This window comes from Palaemon carinicauda, chromosome 1 (genome assembly GCF_036898095.1).
Source record: "Palaemon carinicauda isolate YSFRI2023 chromosome 1, ASM3689809v2, whole genome shotgun sequence".
In the NCBI taxonomy this organism is placed as follows: domain Eukaryota; kingdom Metazoa; phylum Arthropoda; class Malacostraca; order Decapoda; family Palaemonidae; genus Palaemon; species Palaemon carinicauda.
In genome coordinates, this window is record NC_090725.1 from 309,177,489 (window position 1) to 309,196,146 (window position 18,658).

At 41.9% G+C, this 18,658-nt stretch overlaps 1 long non-coding RNA gene across 1 annotated transcript in view; it reads left to right on the forward strand.

Moving 5' to 3' along the window:
- Positions 1-17,692, forward strand: part of LOC137645519 (uncharacterized) — a 27,441-nt gene extending 9,749 nt beyond the window's left edge. The window contains exons 2-3 of the long non-coding RNA XR_011045303.1: positions 14,592-14,727; positions 17,664-17,692. This is a non-coding gene — a long non-coding RNA (uncharacterized lncRNA). The remainder of the gene's footprint in view (positions 1-14,591; positions 14,728-17,663) is intronic.
- The last annotated feature ends 966 nt before the right edge of the window (positions 17,693-18,658 follow it).

The window sequence follows — 18,658 nt, forward strand, 5'->3', positions numbered from 1 at the left end:
GATTTATCAGATGATGTGCCTTCTGAAGAAGAAGTTGATGATCCCCTTTCCTCTAATGTACCTTTGGGGATTCATTCAGAAGAGGAGGAACCTAGGGTTGTCCAACAATCCCTTGATTTTAACCCTGGATAGGTATGCTACTCGGACACCCCTTTAAGGGTATACTCGGTCGTGAACGACCCCGACTCCGAAAAAAATTCAGGAAAAATTTAGTTATGCATCAATCTGTATTGTTTGACTTGCTAAAAATACGTCAAAGAATGCTAAAAATTACTGAAAATATAAATGATACCCATCTACAAAATAACTATTTATTGGAAATATATTAAAAATTTAAGTATACAAAAAAAAGACGACGTAAATATTCACAAAAAATAGAAATATACATATACACATAAATCCCTTTAGGGACACCTTCTTAGATGGCAAAGCAACAGCGTGTAATTGCTGGAAATGAGTTGGACTCATAGAAGTCAAGATCTGAAATGAGAAAAAAAGGGTAAATTCTTTTGGCCAAAAAAATTTGTCCAAATTTCATGAATTTTTTTGGGTACCCAAATGAAATAGGAAGAGGCTAATCTTTTTATAGAATAAACTCATATTATCCTAGGACAGAAATACATAATAAAATGTGCACTAAGATGTAATTTACTGTTATAACAGGGGCGAAATCTAAAGGTCATTTTTTGACGGCCTAGTTCACAATGTAAATTTCTTATGAAAATCATTGTATCTCCTATAAAATATGATATTTATGCATTAAATTATACCAAAATATCACGAATTCTATACAGAACAAGAATATATAGAGATATGCCAACTTACCTTTCGGGTATGTCAACAAAATGGCCGCAGACCGCAACAACTCTTACAGCCCAATCTACCACTTGGAATGAAGAATGGGGTTGCAAGCTCCATATTATCATCAACATCTCTTTTTAACTCCATTAGAAGTGTGTTGATGACATCCATGCCGAGGGAATACTGTCTGCTGGCCATTATTGAAGATAAATTCAAAATAAATAGAAAAAAAATCAAATTTGCAAAAAACCCAAAAAAATCAGAAATTAGCATTTGAGGGAAAATGGACCTCATGGCAATATATGGCATCTAAGCCAAAACCAATGTCATGCAAGTGGTAGACACACCATCCACCCACACTTTCCAACTATAAAGAACCAAACAAGTATCAACACTGTTCGACAATTTATAATTATGTAATAACTTTGCTGTTTAATCATTTACCCCTATAAAGGTATTCAGGGTCGAGGTCGACCCTCTGGGGGGTAAAAAAACGGGGAAGGAGGGAAGTTAGACGAAAATCAGTCCTAAAGCAGACAATGGCATGTAGACTAGTCACCCCTTGCAGGTCGATCACTTCCATATTCGAGACAGCTGATGATTTATGGGGAAAAAACAGGTTTTGAAAATGCTGTAGGGGTCGCAAACGACCCATCATACCTTTCCAGGGTTAAAAAGATTATGAACATCTTTAGGGAAATTTTTCCTACTCATTTTGTAACGGCTGCTCCACGTTCTCCGCTGTCTGAATTTACTGTAGGCATGACTTCTTCGACTCCTTCGTATATGAAGTTAGTTCTCTCTCGTTCTTCCAAGAGAGCCATGCACTTACTTGGGAGACTGGTTGGAAACCAGGAGAAGTTTAGGAAAGTCTTCCCTTGCTTTTCCTCCTTCTAAATTAGCTTCTCGCTCGAGCTTCTGGTATGATACAGGAGAAGTTCTCGGCTTGGGAGTACCTGCTTCTGCCCAGGGAGACTTCTCAAGCCTAGTACTCTCCTCGTCGTCTAGCCATGAGACGCTCGAAGATTTTATGGTCATCTTCAGAACTGGATCATCTCCTGAAAGGAGTTTTTCGTGCGTTCGAAGTGTTCAATTTTTTGGATTGGTCCCTGGGAGCCTTGAGTAAGAAGGTCTCTCCATTGGACAATGATATTGCTGTGCAAATTATGCCATGCATGGACAAGGCCAGAAGGGATGGCTCCAATGAACTGGCAGCTACATTCACTACAGGAGTACTTAAGAAAAGAGAAACTTTGTGTTCTTTCCTTTCTTTAGGGGTCACCCCTTGTCAGAAGTCAGAGCTACTTTTTGCACCTCTGTCGGGTACTCTGTTCCCACAACATCTTATTAAAGATATTGCGTCGTCTCTTGCACTGAAGGACACATACGATTTAGTGGCCAAGACAGCACGCAAGGTTTTACTTCCTTCTTATGCCAACAAACCCAAGTTTGATACGCCAGCTACAAGATTTATTCCTCCCTTTCGGGGCAGAGCACCCAGCAGGGGAACCTCTCGTCCGGATAACAAACTAGGTAAGAGAAGGGGATCCAGATCCTCCCGTGGCAGAATCTGACTGCCCACGGCTTCAGACAGCAGTAGGTGCCAGACTGATGAACTTCTGGCAGGCCTGGGAGAGAAGGGGAGCAGACCGAGAGTCAGTTCTGTTACTAAAGGAGGGTTACAAAATCCCTTTTGTACGGAAACCTCCTCAAGTAAATTTTCCGATAAACCTCTCTCCCAGGTATCGAGAGGAAACAAAGAGACATACTTTGCGACATAAAGTGTGTCTTTTGTTATAAAAGAGGGCTTTTACAACCGTCTCTTCCTGGTTCTGAAGAACACAGGAGGTTGGAGGCCAGTGCTAGATGTAAGTGCACTCAATGTGTTTATTGTAAAGACAAAGTTCACGATGGAGACTACCAAATCTGTTTTAGCAGCAGTAAGGGAAGGCGACTGGATGGTCTCTCTCGACCTTCAGGATGCATACTTCCACAATATCTGAGGTTTGTGTACGGGAAAGTAATGTATCAATTCCGAGCACTGTGCTTCGGCCTCAGCCCTGCTCCTCTTGTTTTTACAAGGCTCATGCGAAATGTAGCAAGCTTTCTACATTTGTCAGGGATCAGAGCCTCCCTTTATTTGGACGACTGGTTAGTCAGGGCGTCGTCATTAAATCGCTGTCTGGAGAACCTCAAATGGACATTAGACCTAACCAAGGAGTTAGGTCTCCTAGTGAACGTAGAGAAGTCACTACTTACTCCATCCCAGACAATTCTTTATTTGGGGATGGAGATACAGAGTCGAGTTTTTCGGGTTTTTCCATCTCCCACAAGAATGGAGCAAGCTCTGCTAAAAGTCCATCACTTGCAAGAGAAAAGCAGTTGCTCTGTAAGAGTTTGGATGAGCCTCGTGGGAACTCTTTCATCGCTGGAACAATTTATCTCTCTGGGGAGACTCGACCTTCGCCCTCTCCAGTTTCACCTAAACCACCATTGGAACCAGGAGAAGGGCTTAGAGACGATTTCTATTCCAATCTCCAACTCAGTCAAGACATGTCTGACTTGGTGGGACAGCAACATCAGACTTCGAGAAGGTCTTTCTCTTGCGATCAAGAACCCAAACCATGTGTTGTATTCAGATGCGTCAGATTTGGGTTGGAGAGTGACACTGGACAATCTGGAATGCTCGGGTCTTTGGTCCACAGATCAGAAGAAACTCCATATAAACTTCAAAGAACTTCTGGCAGTCCATCTAGCTTTATAGAGTTTCAAGAGTCTGGTTCAGAACAAAGTGATAGAGGTGAATGCAGACAATACCACGGCCTTAGCGTATATCTCAAAACAAGGAGGGACTCACTCTCACTACCTTTTCGTCACAGCAAGGGACCTCCTCATTTGGTCAAAGGCAAGAAACATCTCTCTTTTGACGAGATTCGAGCAAGGAGAAATGAATGTCTTAGCGGACTCCCTCAGCAGAAGAGGACAAGTCATCTCCACAGAGTGGACGTTACACAAGAATGTGTGCGAGAAGCTATGGATGACATGGGGTCAACCCACCATAGATCTGTTTGCGACTTCACTGACAAGAGGCTCCCAACTTACTGCTCTCCAGTTCCAGATCCAGAGGCAGCCCACATAGACGCTTTCCTGCTGGACTGGTCTCACCTAGACATCTATGCCTTCCCACCATTCAAGATTCTAAACAAGGTTCTCCGTAAGTTCGCCTCTCAAGAAGGGACCAGGTTGACGTTGGTTGCTCCCCTCTGGCCGTCGAGAGAATGGTTCACAGAGGTACTTCTATGGCTGGTGGACATTCCAAGAAGTTTACCGTTACAGATGGATCTCCTGCGTCAACCTCATGTAAAAATATTTCATCAAAGTCTCCCCGTGCTTTGTCTAACTGCCTTCAGACTATTGAAAGACTCTCTAGAGCTCGAGGGTTTTCGAAGGAGGCTGCTAGAGCGATCGCAAGGGCTAGAAGATCCTCTACCATCAGGATCTACCAATCTAAATGGGAGGTATTTAGAGACTGGTGCAAGTCCTCCTCTATTTCCTCTTCCAATACCACTGTAGCACAGATTGCAGACTTTCTACTTTATCTTAGAAATGATCGCATCCTTTCTGTCTCAACCATTAAAGGCTACAGAAGCATGTTAGCTTCAGTTTTTAGACATAGGAATTTGGATCTGTCTAATAATAAAGATCTTCAAGACCTTCTCAAGACTTTCGAGACTTCCAAGGAGCGTCAAATTACTACTCCTGCTTGGAATTTGGACGTGGTCCTTAAGTTCCTTATGTCTGATAGGTTTGAGCTGTTGAATTTAACCTCACTCAAAGATCTTACACTCAAAACTCTCTTTTTAGTGAGCTTGGCTACCACAAAGAGAGTTAGTGAAGTACATGTTTTCAGCAAAAATATCGGCTTCTGCTCTAATAAAGCAGTATGCTCGCTTCAGCTTGGTTTTTTAGCCAAAAATGAACAACCATCTTGTCCATGGCCTACACCGTTTGAACTTCCCAGTCTATCTGAAATTGTTGGGAACGAAATTGGAAGAGTCCTGCGCCCTGTAAGAGCTCTTAAATTTTATCTAAATAGAACCAAATCGCTGCGAGGTAATTCAGAGTCTTTATGGTGTTCAGTTAAAAAGCCCTCCTTACCGATGTCGAAAAATGCGTTGTCTTATTTTATTAGACTTTTAATTAGAGAGGCTCACTCTCATTTAACTGATAATGATCTGAAATTGCTTAAAGTTAAAACTCATGAAGTTAGAGCGGTGGTAACTTCAGTAGCGTTCAAACGAAATAGATCCCTTAGAAGCATTATGGACGCAACCTTTTGGAGGAGTTAATCTGTGTTCACTTCACATTATTTAAAAAATGTCCAGACTCTTTATGAGGACTGCTACACGTTAGGATCATTCGTAGCAGCGAGTGCAGTAGTGGGTGAAGGTTCTACCACTACATTCCCTTACTCCCAATATCCTTTTTCTTCTCTTGAAACTTTTAATTTTTTAGGTTGTATGTGGAGACTAAGAAGTCTTCCGCAATCTTTTGATTTGGCGGGTGGTCAAACTTGTTTCTTGAGAGTGCCCAGATGAAGGGTATTGAAGAGGTCCCGTTATAGGGGTGTTCACCCTAAATATAACAGCTCCTAGAAGTCTTTCAGCACCCTGAGTGGAACGCTGGGCTTCATAAGGATAGTGGACTAATGAGGCAGAGTATCATCAGAGTCGGCTTCCTTATCAGGTACCTATACTTAAGTTTGTTTTTTGGATAATTGAGCTTATATTCCTTTAATGTTTAATGCTGGTCTCTACCCTCCACCATGGGTGTGAATCAGCTACATATATATACACCGGCTAAGTTAAATATTTAAAAATGATATTTTCAATTTAAAATAAATTTTTGAATATACTTACCTGGTGGATATATATAATTAAGGCCCCCCCCCCTTCCTCCCCGATAGAGACCCTACGGACTGAGAAGAACTGAATTCCTGGGGAAATATATTTGGTATCCTGCCGTCAGTTGGCGCTAGTGTTCACACCCAGCAACCACCACGGTGATCGCTCGCGAGTTTTTAAATCTGTCGACCGTCGGAGACATTAGCTACATATATATCCACCGGGTAAGTATATTCTAAAATTTATTTCAAATTGAAAATATAATTTTTCATGTGTTCAGGGTATCCAGCATCTCCTGTCTGGGAGATTCTTTTCTCTAGAGACAGCATAGCAGATTATGGATACCTTGCAGATCCAAAGCGGCTGTCTACCAAGCCAAGTGGGCCATCTTCAGTGGTTGGTGTTGTGGGAGGGGTATCTCTCCTCTCACAGCTTTTGTGACCTTGATTGCCGGCGTTTTTTGCTACCCTCATAAGGAGAAACTCTGCTCCATTTCAGCGATAAAAAGACTATCGCTGAGCATAGAGCCAAGTCTTTAGACTAAAGGGAGCAGGCATTTCTTCTTCGGAGGAAATCTTTATATTTATTTGAAGTTTGGAGCAGAGCTTCCCTTCAATTAAGTTGAGTCCAACACCCTGGAACGGAGTAAAAGTGTTGCAATCTACGAAAGGGTCACCCTATGACCAGTCTAGGTCTACACAGACCTCGGACAGGGGTCTTACCCTGAAGATGATTTTGTCTAATACTCAACTGCACAATCAACATTTGCCGATAGATCTTGTTACAGCAAGTTGCTTCCAATTTAATTTACTCTAATCCATTTACATAAGTATAATATACACACTAAGTCCCGAGTGAAAAACAATTTATCGTTTAATTTCAAAATGTTCATGTTAATTAATGATAAGAATTATCTAAGATTCCGTTAATTTAATGAGCTGGTAGGCCGATGTAGCATAGTAAAATTCTTATAATTGTCTATACATGTCGTTTGCTAGTTATCCAACTACCATATTTGATTTGGTCGCCATCTGTTCTAACAAGAGCGATCTGCCGGCTCAATTTTTGAGTCCAGAGCGATAGCGTAACAGTGTAAGGCAACCAAGGGCGCTCGGGACTTGTGTGGTATCCTTCCTGTAAACCTCACCACCAGGAATCACCACTTTTGATCTTGCTGCCGGTGTGAGCAGACGTCCTGTTTACCTCTTCTGGCTTTTACATTTTTTCATTCAGTTAGGAAGCTTCCTTCTTAACGACAACTATTCAGTGCTTTCAACTCGTGAATGAGTATTCAACAACGATTGGACATTGATCGAACTTGGAGTTCATCAGACATGGACCAGATTAACCATCCTTCGACTTTAGACCGACCTTCCCATTGTACTTCATGCCGCAAGGCTAAGCTAAGTCGAAAATTTTCATTTGATAACCACTCATTGTGTGTTAATTGTAGGGGAGTTAATTGTAACCTGACTGATGTTTGTGACAAAAGTAACACTTGGTCTCTTGGTGAGAGACAGGTGTATGTTAATCATATGACTACCTTGGCTAAGAAAAGACCTTCTAAGCAAATACTTAGGGAGGGTTCAATGGATCGACTGGCATCGGGTAATCCCACTAGATCTAACTCGGTTGGCGAGGGGTCAGGTGAGTGTGACCGTATGTCTGTAATGTCTGAGGTGATCAACATGTCAGGTGAGCAATGTGTCCGGTCCCCTTCCCCGGTTGGACCTAGTGTAACAGGGTCAGTGACCCTTGAAGAGTGTGTTGCCGCAGCAGAAGAACGTTGGGGGTCTCAATTGGGGTCTGTTAAATCTAGAATTGATACCTTAGCCTCGGGTCTTCAGAATGTAGCCTCTCAATTAGGCACTCTAACTACTCTTTTCAGCTCCCTCGGTCCTGCTCTGGGTCTCCCCATTCCACCCTGTGCTGAAGGAAGGACTCATGCTGAACCGGCCCTAATGGGTTCCGGGTGTGAGCCCGCCCCGATGCAGAGCAGGTCCGGAGTAATGTCGTACTCCCCTATTAGCTCAGAGTTAGATGTTAGAGGTAGTGACGATGGTAGATGCTTCGTCCAGACCGGAAAGGGGCAAGCAGGGTCACAGCTGACTGAACCTTCCAGTCTTCCTTGTGGGGATAATGCCCTTCAGGTAACCTCCATTTGTCCTGTATCGGACGAGGGTTCGTCAGAAAGGGTTTTGGGAGAGAGCGGCACTCTCCAGCTACAGGGTGGATGTGTAGGGAATGCTCTTGCTTCCCATTCCCCTGGGAATCGAGAAAATGTGATTGTGAGAGGTTCTAAGGAACACCCTAATGGTTTTAAGAAGGGTAGGGTCGAAGCCCAGGTAAATGCTGCCCCAGATTGGTCTTCAGTCATGGCTCCTTCATTGTCTTCTCCTTCTGGAACCCCTCGAGAAGGGGGCTCATCGTCAGAGCCATCGGCCATCATGATGGCAGCCAGGAGGTTTGCTCCAGAGGTTGGGGATAACATCCAAGGCTCTGAGGAGGGCGACCTTCCATCGTCTGCTTTTCGAAGGATGATTGCCTTCACCCAAGAGGCTTTATTGGAGTCAAAATTGACCATTACAGTGCAGGAACCTGGCAAGTTCCCTTCGGTATCCAGATTTTTGGAGGACACTCGTCAGTCAAAGAAACGGAATCCTATTCCACGCTGGTCGACAGGAGAATTTCTCAGGCATGGAAGACAAGTGGTCACCAAGAAGTTGGCAGTGTATGCAGAAGGTGACAAGCCCTACTTTCCATCTTCTATCTTGGCTAAAAACAGGATGGCCTATTTAGCTATTGGAGAGGATCCTCCAGCTCCATCTCCAGTGCCTCTTAACTCCTTATGGGAGTATATGACCAACCTCCAGAAAAACCATAAATCGTAGTGGGTGTTTCTTTGGAGGATTGTGCCAAACTCGAGGTGTCGACTAGAACAGTTCAGGAGAATCTGAACATGATGGGAGGGCTTTGGGGTTCACTGATGGGGCCTTCTGTCAGAACCAGGAGCCTTGGAGCAGTACCGACACCTTTACAATCAGTTGGCCAACTCCATAAACCTCTCCATTAAGTCATCCATGACAGAGATATGTCTTCAAGAAGCATATCTGACTTCACGGAGGAGGGACTTCTTCTTGTCCCATGCCCCTCCATCTCTCTCTGACATTCAGAAGAGAGCGTTGAGGGCTTCCCCTCTCTTTGCAGAGCAGTTGTTCAATGAGGACACACTTACGTCATCCCTGGAGAGGGCACATCTCAAAGCTAAAGAGACAAGAGAGGACAAGATTCAATCATTGCTTGTAAGGACAGTAGCCCAAGCGCAAAGACCTATCCAGCCAAAACCAGTGCCCAGACAGCCCTTGGTCGTAGGTGAGAAGAGACAGGTTAGCTTCTAGACTTCAACATACAAGAAGCCGAGGACAGGTTATCAAGGCCCAGGAATCTCGTCTTCCCATACTTCTACAACCCAACGACAATCTCAACCTTCTACTAGCTCGACATCAGCACATAGAGGACAAAGAAGGCTAAAGAAAATCGGCAAGGGTTTTCGTCCATAGGGACTACAGCCCTCGTGTGTAAAGATAGGAGGCTGCCTTCAACACCACTGGCAAGCCTGGGAGGACCTGGATCCAGACCCTTGGGTCATTCAAGTTCTGAGGTACGGGTACATGATTTCCCCTCAGTCAGCCTCCTCCATTATCAAACAGTCCAATAGCATTCAACTTGTACTAGGAGTCATCAGAGAAGGGAAGAGCTCTTCAGGCAGAGTTAGAGGAACTGGCAAGAAAGGGACCGATAGAATTAGCTTCGCTTCCATTCCTTGGTTTTTACAGCCTTATGTTTATCGTCAAAAAGGCTTCCGGTTCTTGGAGACCCATCATAGACCTCTCTCGTCTGAATCATTTCGTAATGAAAACTCTTTTCAAAATGGAGACTCCAAGGTCGGTCCTTTTGGCGGTCAGACGGGACGACTGGTTCTTCTCACTCGACCTGAAAGACGCGTATCTCCAAGTTTCTATCCACCCTCAGTCCCGACATCTACTGAGGTTTTGCTGGGAACAGGAGGTATGACTGTTCAAAGCTCTCTGCTTTGGCCTAACGACAGCTCCACAGGTCTTCACTCGTCTTATGGCACCTGTGGGAGCCGCACTCCACAAGAGAGGCATGAGAATGGTGAGATATTTGGACGATTGGCTATTCCTGTCGAGCTCAGAACAGGAAGCCATTTACACGAGGGATGTAGTCTTGAGATTCTGCAACAAACTGGGCATTCAGATCAACTTAGAGAAGTCGACCCTAATCCCCAGTCAAGTTTCCATCTATCTGGGAATGAAGATCGACTCCTTAATTTTGAAGGCTTTCCCGACACAAGATCGCATCCGGACTCTTCAGGAATGCATCAAATTATTTCTAACGACAAAGGCACCTCCAGCCAATCTTTGGATGACTCATCGGCCTCCCGTCGTCGCTAATTCTGTTAGTTCCCAGAGGAAGGAGGAGAATCTGACCACTGCAACACCAACTCCACAACCTTTGGGATCAAGAGGATCATCATTTTCAGGTTCAATGGACAGAGACGATCAGACAGAGTCTAATCTGGTGGTCCAATCCAGAGAACTTGAACCAAGGTCTTCTCTTGTCAACTCCTCTCCCAGATATCATGTTGTTTTCAGACGCTTTGGATTCCGGATGGGGGGCATCAATAGGGGACCAGTTCGTGTCGGGGACATGGACAGCATAGGAATTGGAGGAATCTATCAATTGGAGAGAACTCAGAGCAATACAGCTTGCTTTCTGTCACTCCAACCATCTGTGCTCTTCAAGAGTCGTCGCAGTGTTCGCCGACAACTCGACGGCTGTTTCTTACATAAGGAAGGAAGGAAGGACGAGGTCCCAGAAGTTGGACAGTCTTGGCCAAGAGATTCTGGCCTGAGCAGAGGGAAAGAGCGTGACTCTCATGCCTCAGTTCATCATGGGCAAGGCGAACGTGACAGCAGATGCTCTGAGTCAAAGAGATCAGATCTTAAACTCCGAATGGACCATTCATCAGCAAGTGGTGGATGATTTGGTTCATGTGTGGCCAGCAACGGTGGATATGTTTGCCACCGCAATGAGCCACAGACTTCAGGCTTACTTCAGTCCTCACATCGATCCGGGATCAGTGGGAACAGATGCAATGCTTCAGGACTGGAGGCATCTTCAGGGATATGCATTCCCTCCATTTCCTCTGATAAGGGACATACTGCACAAACTGAGGGAGTCCACAGGATGCAGTCTTACTCTGGTGACACCCTTCTGGCCTCAGAAAGACTGGTTTGTGGACCTCTTAGAGCTGTCAGTAGACACCCCAAGGAGGTTGCCTGTCAGACGGGACCTCCTCAAACAGCCTCATCGACACGTGTTTCATCTCAGACCACAAGCTTTTCAGCTGACTGCATTCGCCAGGGCTCGAGGAGTCTCCACGCAGGTGGCCGAACAAGTTACCTTTGCTCGAAGACCTTCCACTCGTCTCGTATAAATTACCAGTACAAGTGGGAGATATTCATGAAGTGGTGTAGGGACTCAAAACACCCAATCTCGAACCCGACAGTTGCCAAGATTGCAGATTTCCTGTTATTCCTTTGTAAGGAAAAACGTCTATCCGTTCCAGCCATCAGGGGATATAGAGCTATGTTATCCTCGGTTTTCAGATTTGCCTTCAGGGAGATACTTGAGGATCCAATCATTACCAATCTCATTAGGTGCTTCGAAATAGAAATTCCTAAAAAGGTGATTTCAGCTCCTTCTTGGAACTTGGACGTGGTCCTTAAGGCTTTAACTATGGAGCCTTATGAACCACTAGTATCAGCAGATCTTCGAAACTTGTCCATGAAGGCACTTTTTCATGTAGCCGTGGCAACTGCAAAAAGGGTTGGGGAATTGCAGGCACTTTCAGCGTGGTGGTTTGGAGGGGAAGAGACTTTGTTTTGCATTATTTGCCAGAATTAAGAGCGAAAACAGTCGTTCAACAATCCACTTCCTCTGGAATTCGTCCTGATATCCCTCTCGGAGAGAGTGGGTAGAGACGATGAAGAGAGACTTCTGTGCCCAGTAAGAGCTCTTTGTTACTACCTAGACAGGACAAAGTCTATCCAGCCACGTCCTCGAGCGCTTTTCGTCTCTCCTAAGTGCCCAAACAAAACTTTGTCAAAGAATGCGATGGCCTTCCTTCTTAGACAGGTCATTAAGCTTGCATCGGAGGCATCGCCCACATCATCAAGTCAAGGGAGATCACCAGGAGCCCACAGTATTAGGGGTATGGCTACTTCGGTACGTTTTTGGACCAACACATCAATGTCTTCTATTCTGGTTTTTTCATAATTTTACTTAAAAGATGTAGAATTAGTATATAATAATGTCCGTTCCTTAGGTCCCATTGTGGCAGCGGGCGGAGTCATTGCTTAACCGCTGTCATCACCGTTTTCTCTCCTCTACGCTGAACTTGGCTGGGGAGATGGAATTATTACATCATACCTTCACATGCACTGACGATTAAACCCTCCTAACGGAAGTGACACTTTGAGAGGCAGAATCATTAAGCACAGGTCCTCTAGCATCAACTACTGAACCCTTTCAATGGAAGTGACACCTTGAAAGGGGTAGATGGTTGAATGCAGGACGCATGTACCCCCAATCGAACCCCTTCAATGGAAGTGACACCTTGGAGGGTCTAGATTGCTGAGTACAGGACCTCTATCACAAGTCGTAAGTGTCCAAAACATGACCAGACAGTTAGGAGAGGACCACTATACCCGTAGCTTCGTCAACAGAGCGACCATAGAGGATGCCTAGACAGTAGCTCCCTATGGACTTGGCCCTGACATGGCGACTGACTGACGAACTGACAGTTATGCTGTGACACATCGTCAGAAGTCAATCAAGGTAAGCTACAATTCAGGCAACCTTCCTAGCATCAAACTGGTCATTTCCCCCCATCCAGCTAAATGTGGGGAATTGGCAAATGTTGATTGTGCACTTGAGTATTAGACAAATGTAATTTTCAATTTACAGTAAAATTAATTTTCTAATACTCACCTACAAAATCAACATTAGATGCCCTCCCACCTGCCCCACTATCAAAGATCAGAGTAGTTTCAGGTCTCTCTTACACCTGCAGAGATCAAAAGTGGTGATTCCTGGTGGTGAGGTTTACAGGAAGGATACCACACAAGTCCCGAGCGCCCTTGGTCGCCTTACACTGTTATGCTATCACTCTGGACTCAAAAATTGAGCCGGCAGATCGCTCTTGTTAGAACAGATGGCGACCAAATCAAATATGGTAGTTGGATAACTAGCAAACGACATGTATAGACAATTATAAGAATTTTACTATGCTACGTCGGCCTACCAGCTCATTAAATTAACGGAATCTTAGATAATTTTCATCATTAATTAACATGAACATTTTTTAATTAACTGATATAATTGTTTTTCTCTCGGGACTTAGTGTGTATATTATACTTACGTAAATGGATTACAGTAAATTAAATTGGAAGCAATTCGCTCTCCATATGGCCTGTTATACCTGCTTAGCAGGTGGTATAGTTAACTTGTCTCCTCTCATAGGACCATTACCTCCGGGTCGAAGGCTAAGATTACGCATAAGACTTGGATGAAAGTAACGAATGACTGACCTATTCTTTTCCTTTCGATCTTCCTCACTCTTACAATACAGCATTGAAAGACCTCCCCAGCTGAACTCGATTTGTCACCAGGTAAGCCCAGTCTGCTCGTAGATATTCCATGCTCAAGTACGCGATAGGTTTTTCCCCAAATTCCTTATGAGGGGAAGTGTAATTTAGCCAGGCAAACCCATAATCCTAAAATGGTCTTCATTTCTAAGCATAAGTTAACCCATTACTTGCCAAGGGTACTACCCAGATGACTCTGGCTCGGGTTCAACCCTTTTAAATTCCAGTGCCGTGAAAACTGCTGGTTCTCCTTTGAGCATTCATGTGATGTAAGGTGCCCTTACTCTCCTACTCATCCAAGATTCTCGAGTTACGAGTTCCTGGGCTGTTTCCAGCCAGTAGGGAAGGGGACTTCCTCCTGCTTAAGGATAAGTCTCTAAAGTAAAGGACGAGGGTTTGCTTTTGTGTAGGAACACATCACAAATTATTTTAGTAATAGGCCTATACATTTTTCTTAACTATACAAAATTGAGTCCTTTACTCAAACTTTCCTGTCATCATTAGTCACCAAGAAAGTTCCAAGCTTCCATTTAAGCGAGTTGTCAGGGGAGTGAGGGCTGGTGGTGGCTGCGGTCACCTCCCTGCTACCAATAAGTAGTTGTTTACACCTCATTGTAATTTCAACTGCCGTGTTCTAACTTTGCTGTATCTATTTTCCCAAATAAAGGGCTCAGGCTTTTATAGTTATAAAAAATACAAATTACTTCAAGAATATGTGATTTAAGTATGAAGAAATATAACAGAGCATAACCTTTTTTTCTGGTGTAAAGGTGTCTTGTGGTATAGAGTACAAGATCAAAATCAATGGGATACTCAGGATCCCATGAAAAAGCCCTTTATCAAGTTCTGTAGGATAACTAAAAAAGGAGATCTGGTAAAGATCTTATCAGTGATGGGTATATGCACCTCTGTTAATTACTCCAAACAATTTGGAGATACTGATACAGGTGCATATTCCAAGAACATCGAGAGGCTATGAGCAGATATGGATAAGATTCCTCCACTGGGAAGTAAAAGTCTATATTAACATATACCCTTTCATTATACAGTATGTTTATCCACCAAGGAAAATTATTTCTAAAGAAAATTTTTACACTGAATAACATTTTTCTTGTTTGAGTGTTATAATTTTACAAATTTATACATTCAACAGGACAAGAGGCATGGTCTGCTACACAACTTCCTGAGTAAAGTGACTACATCAGGACTTCACCCATTGATAGAAAGGGTAGTCCAATTAATTGGTCCCATAGCTACAAAAAGACCTATCTTCAACCTCGTATACTTTGGTAAGGAATAATTTAAATTTCCTACATGGGTAATTTTTTTTTAAGGGTTTGTTTGTGAAAAAGTTATGGGGTTGGAAGGGGTATTTCAGGTACTTAAAACTCCCTGGTAAGTAAAGATAGGTTAGGTTAGGTGGGTGTAGTTAGGCTTGCTAGAAACCTTGCTTCTTATTTTTCTACTTGTACCTACACATATACAAATCCTCCTCCTTTACTATAACTAAGATTTAAGTTATAAATAGTTTTAAAGCAGTGCAATTTAGAGAAACTGATCTTAGTGTATCAAACTCCTAAATGATGTAAAACTATAGCTGTGATGTTTGCTTCTTCAATCTTTATTTGTCTTTATAAACAAGAGAGGTTAACTACCCTTGCCAACTTCACGGTTATTATTATGAAAATAACAAAAAGTATTATTTTGGTGAATGGATGGTTGAACCATAGTGTATAACAGCCACTGTATTGCAACAGGCCTCTTTTCATTCATAAAATGTTTGCATTATATGATAGATCTCTTCATCACTTTTTAGCTATGAATTTTTCCTTTAATGTCTACTCTATTAACATATTATTCAGTCTGACCCATGAAAGGGATGCCGGTGTTAGTGCACCTCATGTAGTGCACTGAGGGTATCCTCTTTGTACTCTAATAAATTACATTACTTCCAGCTTCCTTTTCTGTAGCTTACTATGAGACATCTATCTGCTCTTACTTTGTTGTGTATCAGAGGGAATTCTACCTAGATGCAAATTTGGGCTGAATGGCCACCCTAACCACAGCAATGTTCCATGTGACCACCTATTGGTAGATATCAGTGGAAAAGAATGTCTAAGTAGATATTGAAAGATTTATCACCCTTTTCAACCTACTCACACGTTAGGGAATGCTAATGGAAGGATTAGTTGACCAAACATCAATAACTATAACTAGGCAAGATCTGGGAGTAGCTAAGAGGACTAATTTATCTCCAATTGGCTTGCTACTATCATTAAAAATTAAAACTCCCTGGCTTCGAATTTAAGTACTAAAAAATTTAGTTAATTCAAATATTTTCAAATAGGTAAACTATTTTTAAAGAATTTACAGTAATATATAGGTTTACGAGTAACTCAGAATATGAACAACCTGGTATACGAGCATCAAATTTGAATTCGGTACACAAGCATTACATTGGTCTTCTAGAGAAAATTCCCACGTAAGCAAATTTCTCTTTTGTGGACGAATACTAATTATATAAGCCCGCATATCCAAACGCTGATGCAGTGTTCACATGCTATTTTCCCAATTGTTTTCGTATTACCTTGCCACCCCTTTGCTTAGAGCCTAACTCTATCCTTCTCCTAGCATCACTAGTAGAAAAATCATCTCTGGAATTGTTTCCTTGTAAAGTTGTGACCATATGGTCTGTGTTAAGTTGTGATCGCTGCATTGTAAAGTTACAGTATCGTGATAATGACCCCTAGTGATTAGAAATTATGGTAGGGAGAAGAAAAAGGTGTAGGTGACCTACGAAAACTGTACATTCTTACTGTTCCATCTATGATTAGTACAGTTATAATTCTGAATAATGAAGAGGGTATCAAAGTATTAGACGATGCTGAACTGATGCTGTTATTGATTGATCAACGAAATGATATTAACACTGAAAGTTTTGGATATTTAGGCTGAAGAGAAGTAGTTAAAAGGTGGCCTAGTTACCAAAAACATTATTTATAAAATTGCGATCATATTGGAGCTAAATAACGGTCAGTACCAAGAGAACACGAATATATTAACTTGAGAGATGTTGAAAATATGGGAAAGCCTGCAAAATCTTATAAAAGATACGGTTTTTTTTTTCGGTTAAGTACTGAAAATATTCAATACTAACAGTGAAATGTCGCATGTCCATTAAATTTTAAAGAAAAAGACAAAGCAGTTGACTTAAGATAGGTTTCTTGTCAAAACTAAACATGAGAGTGGAAAAAAGATGACCAAGTGTCCAGACAGTGTAAATTAAGTGATGCAGCTAGTTATAGTGAACGTCATTCAAGAGAGAGGACTTCCAATAAAGTTCTCATCGAGGGAGATTATCCCTCCAAGCAGTAACCCATCCCCTTCTTCTCCTCTTCTCTCATCTCCCATACGCCAGCTATGACTCTCCTTAACGGTTTATTACAAGTTATTTTGTAATTTTTCATTATGTTGTGAATTATTAATTATGTATTTATATCGGATGTTAAGCGTTATAATTTCTTTAAATTACTTTAAAAACGCTTCAAAGGAGTTTATGTTTGTATTTATGGACACGTAGAACGCATTGAGTGAATTCCCTTTATTTCCTATGAGAAAATGGTGTTGGTTTACGAGCAATTTGGGTCAAGAACTTGCTCCTGGGTCAGAGTAGATTCATATACTTAGGTACTACTGTAAGGTTCTCCATCTTATATATTTAAAATCGAGACTTTACAAGAAAGTATGATTATACCTAATCACCTATTCACCTGTGTAATTGTGATTTCTTAAACTTATTAACTTAATAACCAAAATGCTATGTTACCAATGCATTGACCATAATATTAACTTTACTATGAGTACTAGTCATAAAACCAATATTAATAGGGTTGATATGAAAGCACTAATTTCATGTTATACATGGCTGCTACTATAGTTGTAAATAATTATCCAGGATGAACTTGTCTTAATCTTTTTTTTTATTTATGAACTCGGGTTATTAGCTCTGCTGTTCTTTCAGAGGCATTTGTGGAAGAACATAAAAGCAAAATCGAGTTTAAAAAGTTTGTTATAAGGACCTCAAAAGTATGAAGAGGAATGTCAGTTTTTCTAATGAATAATCATAAAAAGTGACTCTCATTTACTCAATTAATTATCAAGAGTGTCAAGTTATGAATAGAAGGTGAAGAAGTTTTGGAGTAAAACTATTTTCTTTTTCTTTCAGATGCGTTTGTTTACCTACAAATCTGAAATCTTAAAGCTGAAGTCAGTAAAAAAAAGCACTTTCTGGTTACCAACTCGATTCCCCTAGTCACGTAGGAAGGAAATGGAAGCTAAAGGAACGTTGGTGGCGCAAGATTACGTTAATTATATCTATATCAAAGTTGATAACTGGGATGGAGGCTGTAAGATTCAACTGACCTCAGTTTAAAGATATGAAGTTATGGAGGAAGGAAATGGAAGCTAAAGGAACGTTGGTGGTGCAAGATTAAGTTAACCATATCTATATCAAAGTTGATAACAGGGATGGAGGCTGTAAGATTCAACTGACATCAGTTTAAAGATATGAAGTTATGGAGGAAGGAAATGGAAGCTAAAGGAACGTTGGTGGCGCAAGATTAAGTTAATCATATCTATATCAAAGTTGATAACAGGGATGGAGGCTGTAAGATTCAACTGACATCAGTTTAAAGATATGAAGTTATGGAGGAAGGAAATGGAAGCTAAAGGAACGTTGGTGGCGCAAGATTAAGTTAATCATATCTATATCAAAGTTAATAACAGCGATGGAGGCTGTAAGATTCAACTGACATCAGTTTAAAGATATGAAGTTATGGAGGAAGGAAATGGAAGCTAAAGGAACGTTGGTGGCGCAAGATTAAGTTAATCATATCTATATCAAAGTTGATAACTGGGTTGGAGGCTGTAAGATTCAACTGACATCAGTTTAAAGATATGAAGTTATGGAGGAAGGAAATGGAAGCTAAAGGAACGTTAGTGGCGCAAGATTAAGTTAATCATATCTATATCGAAGTTGATAACTGGGATTGAGGCTGTAAGATTCAACTGACCTCAGTTTAAAGATATGAAGTTATGGAGGAAGGAAATGGAAGCTAAAGGAACGTTGGTGGCGCAAGATTAAGTTACTCATATCTATATCAAAGTTGATAACAGGGATGGAGGCTGTAAGATTCAACTGACATCAGGTTAAAGATATGA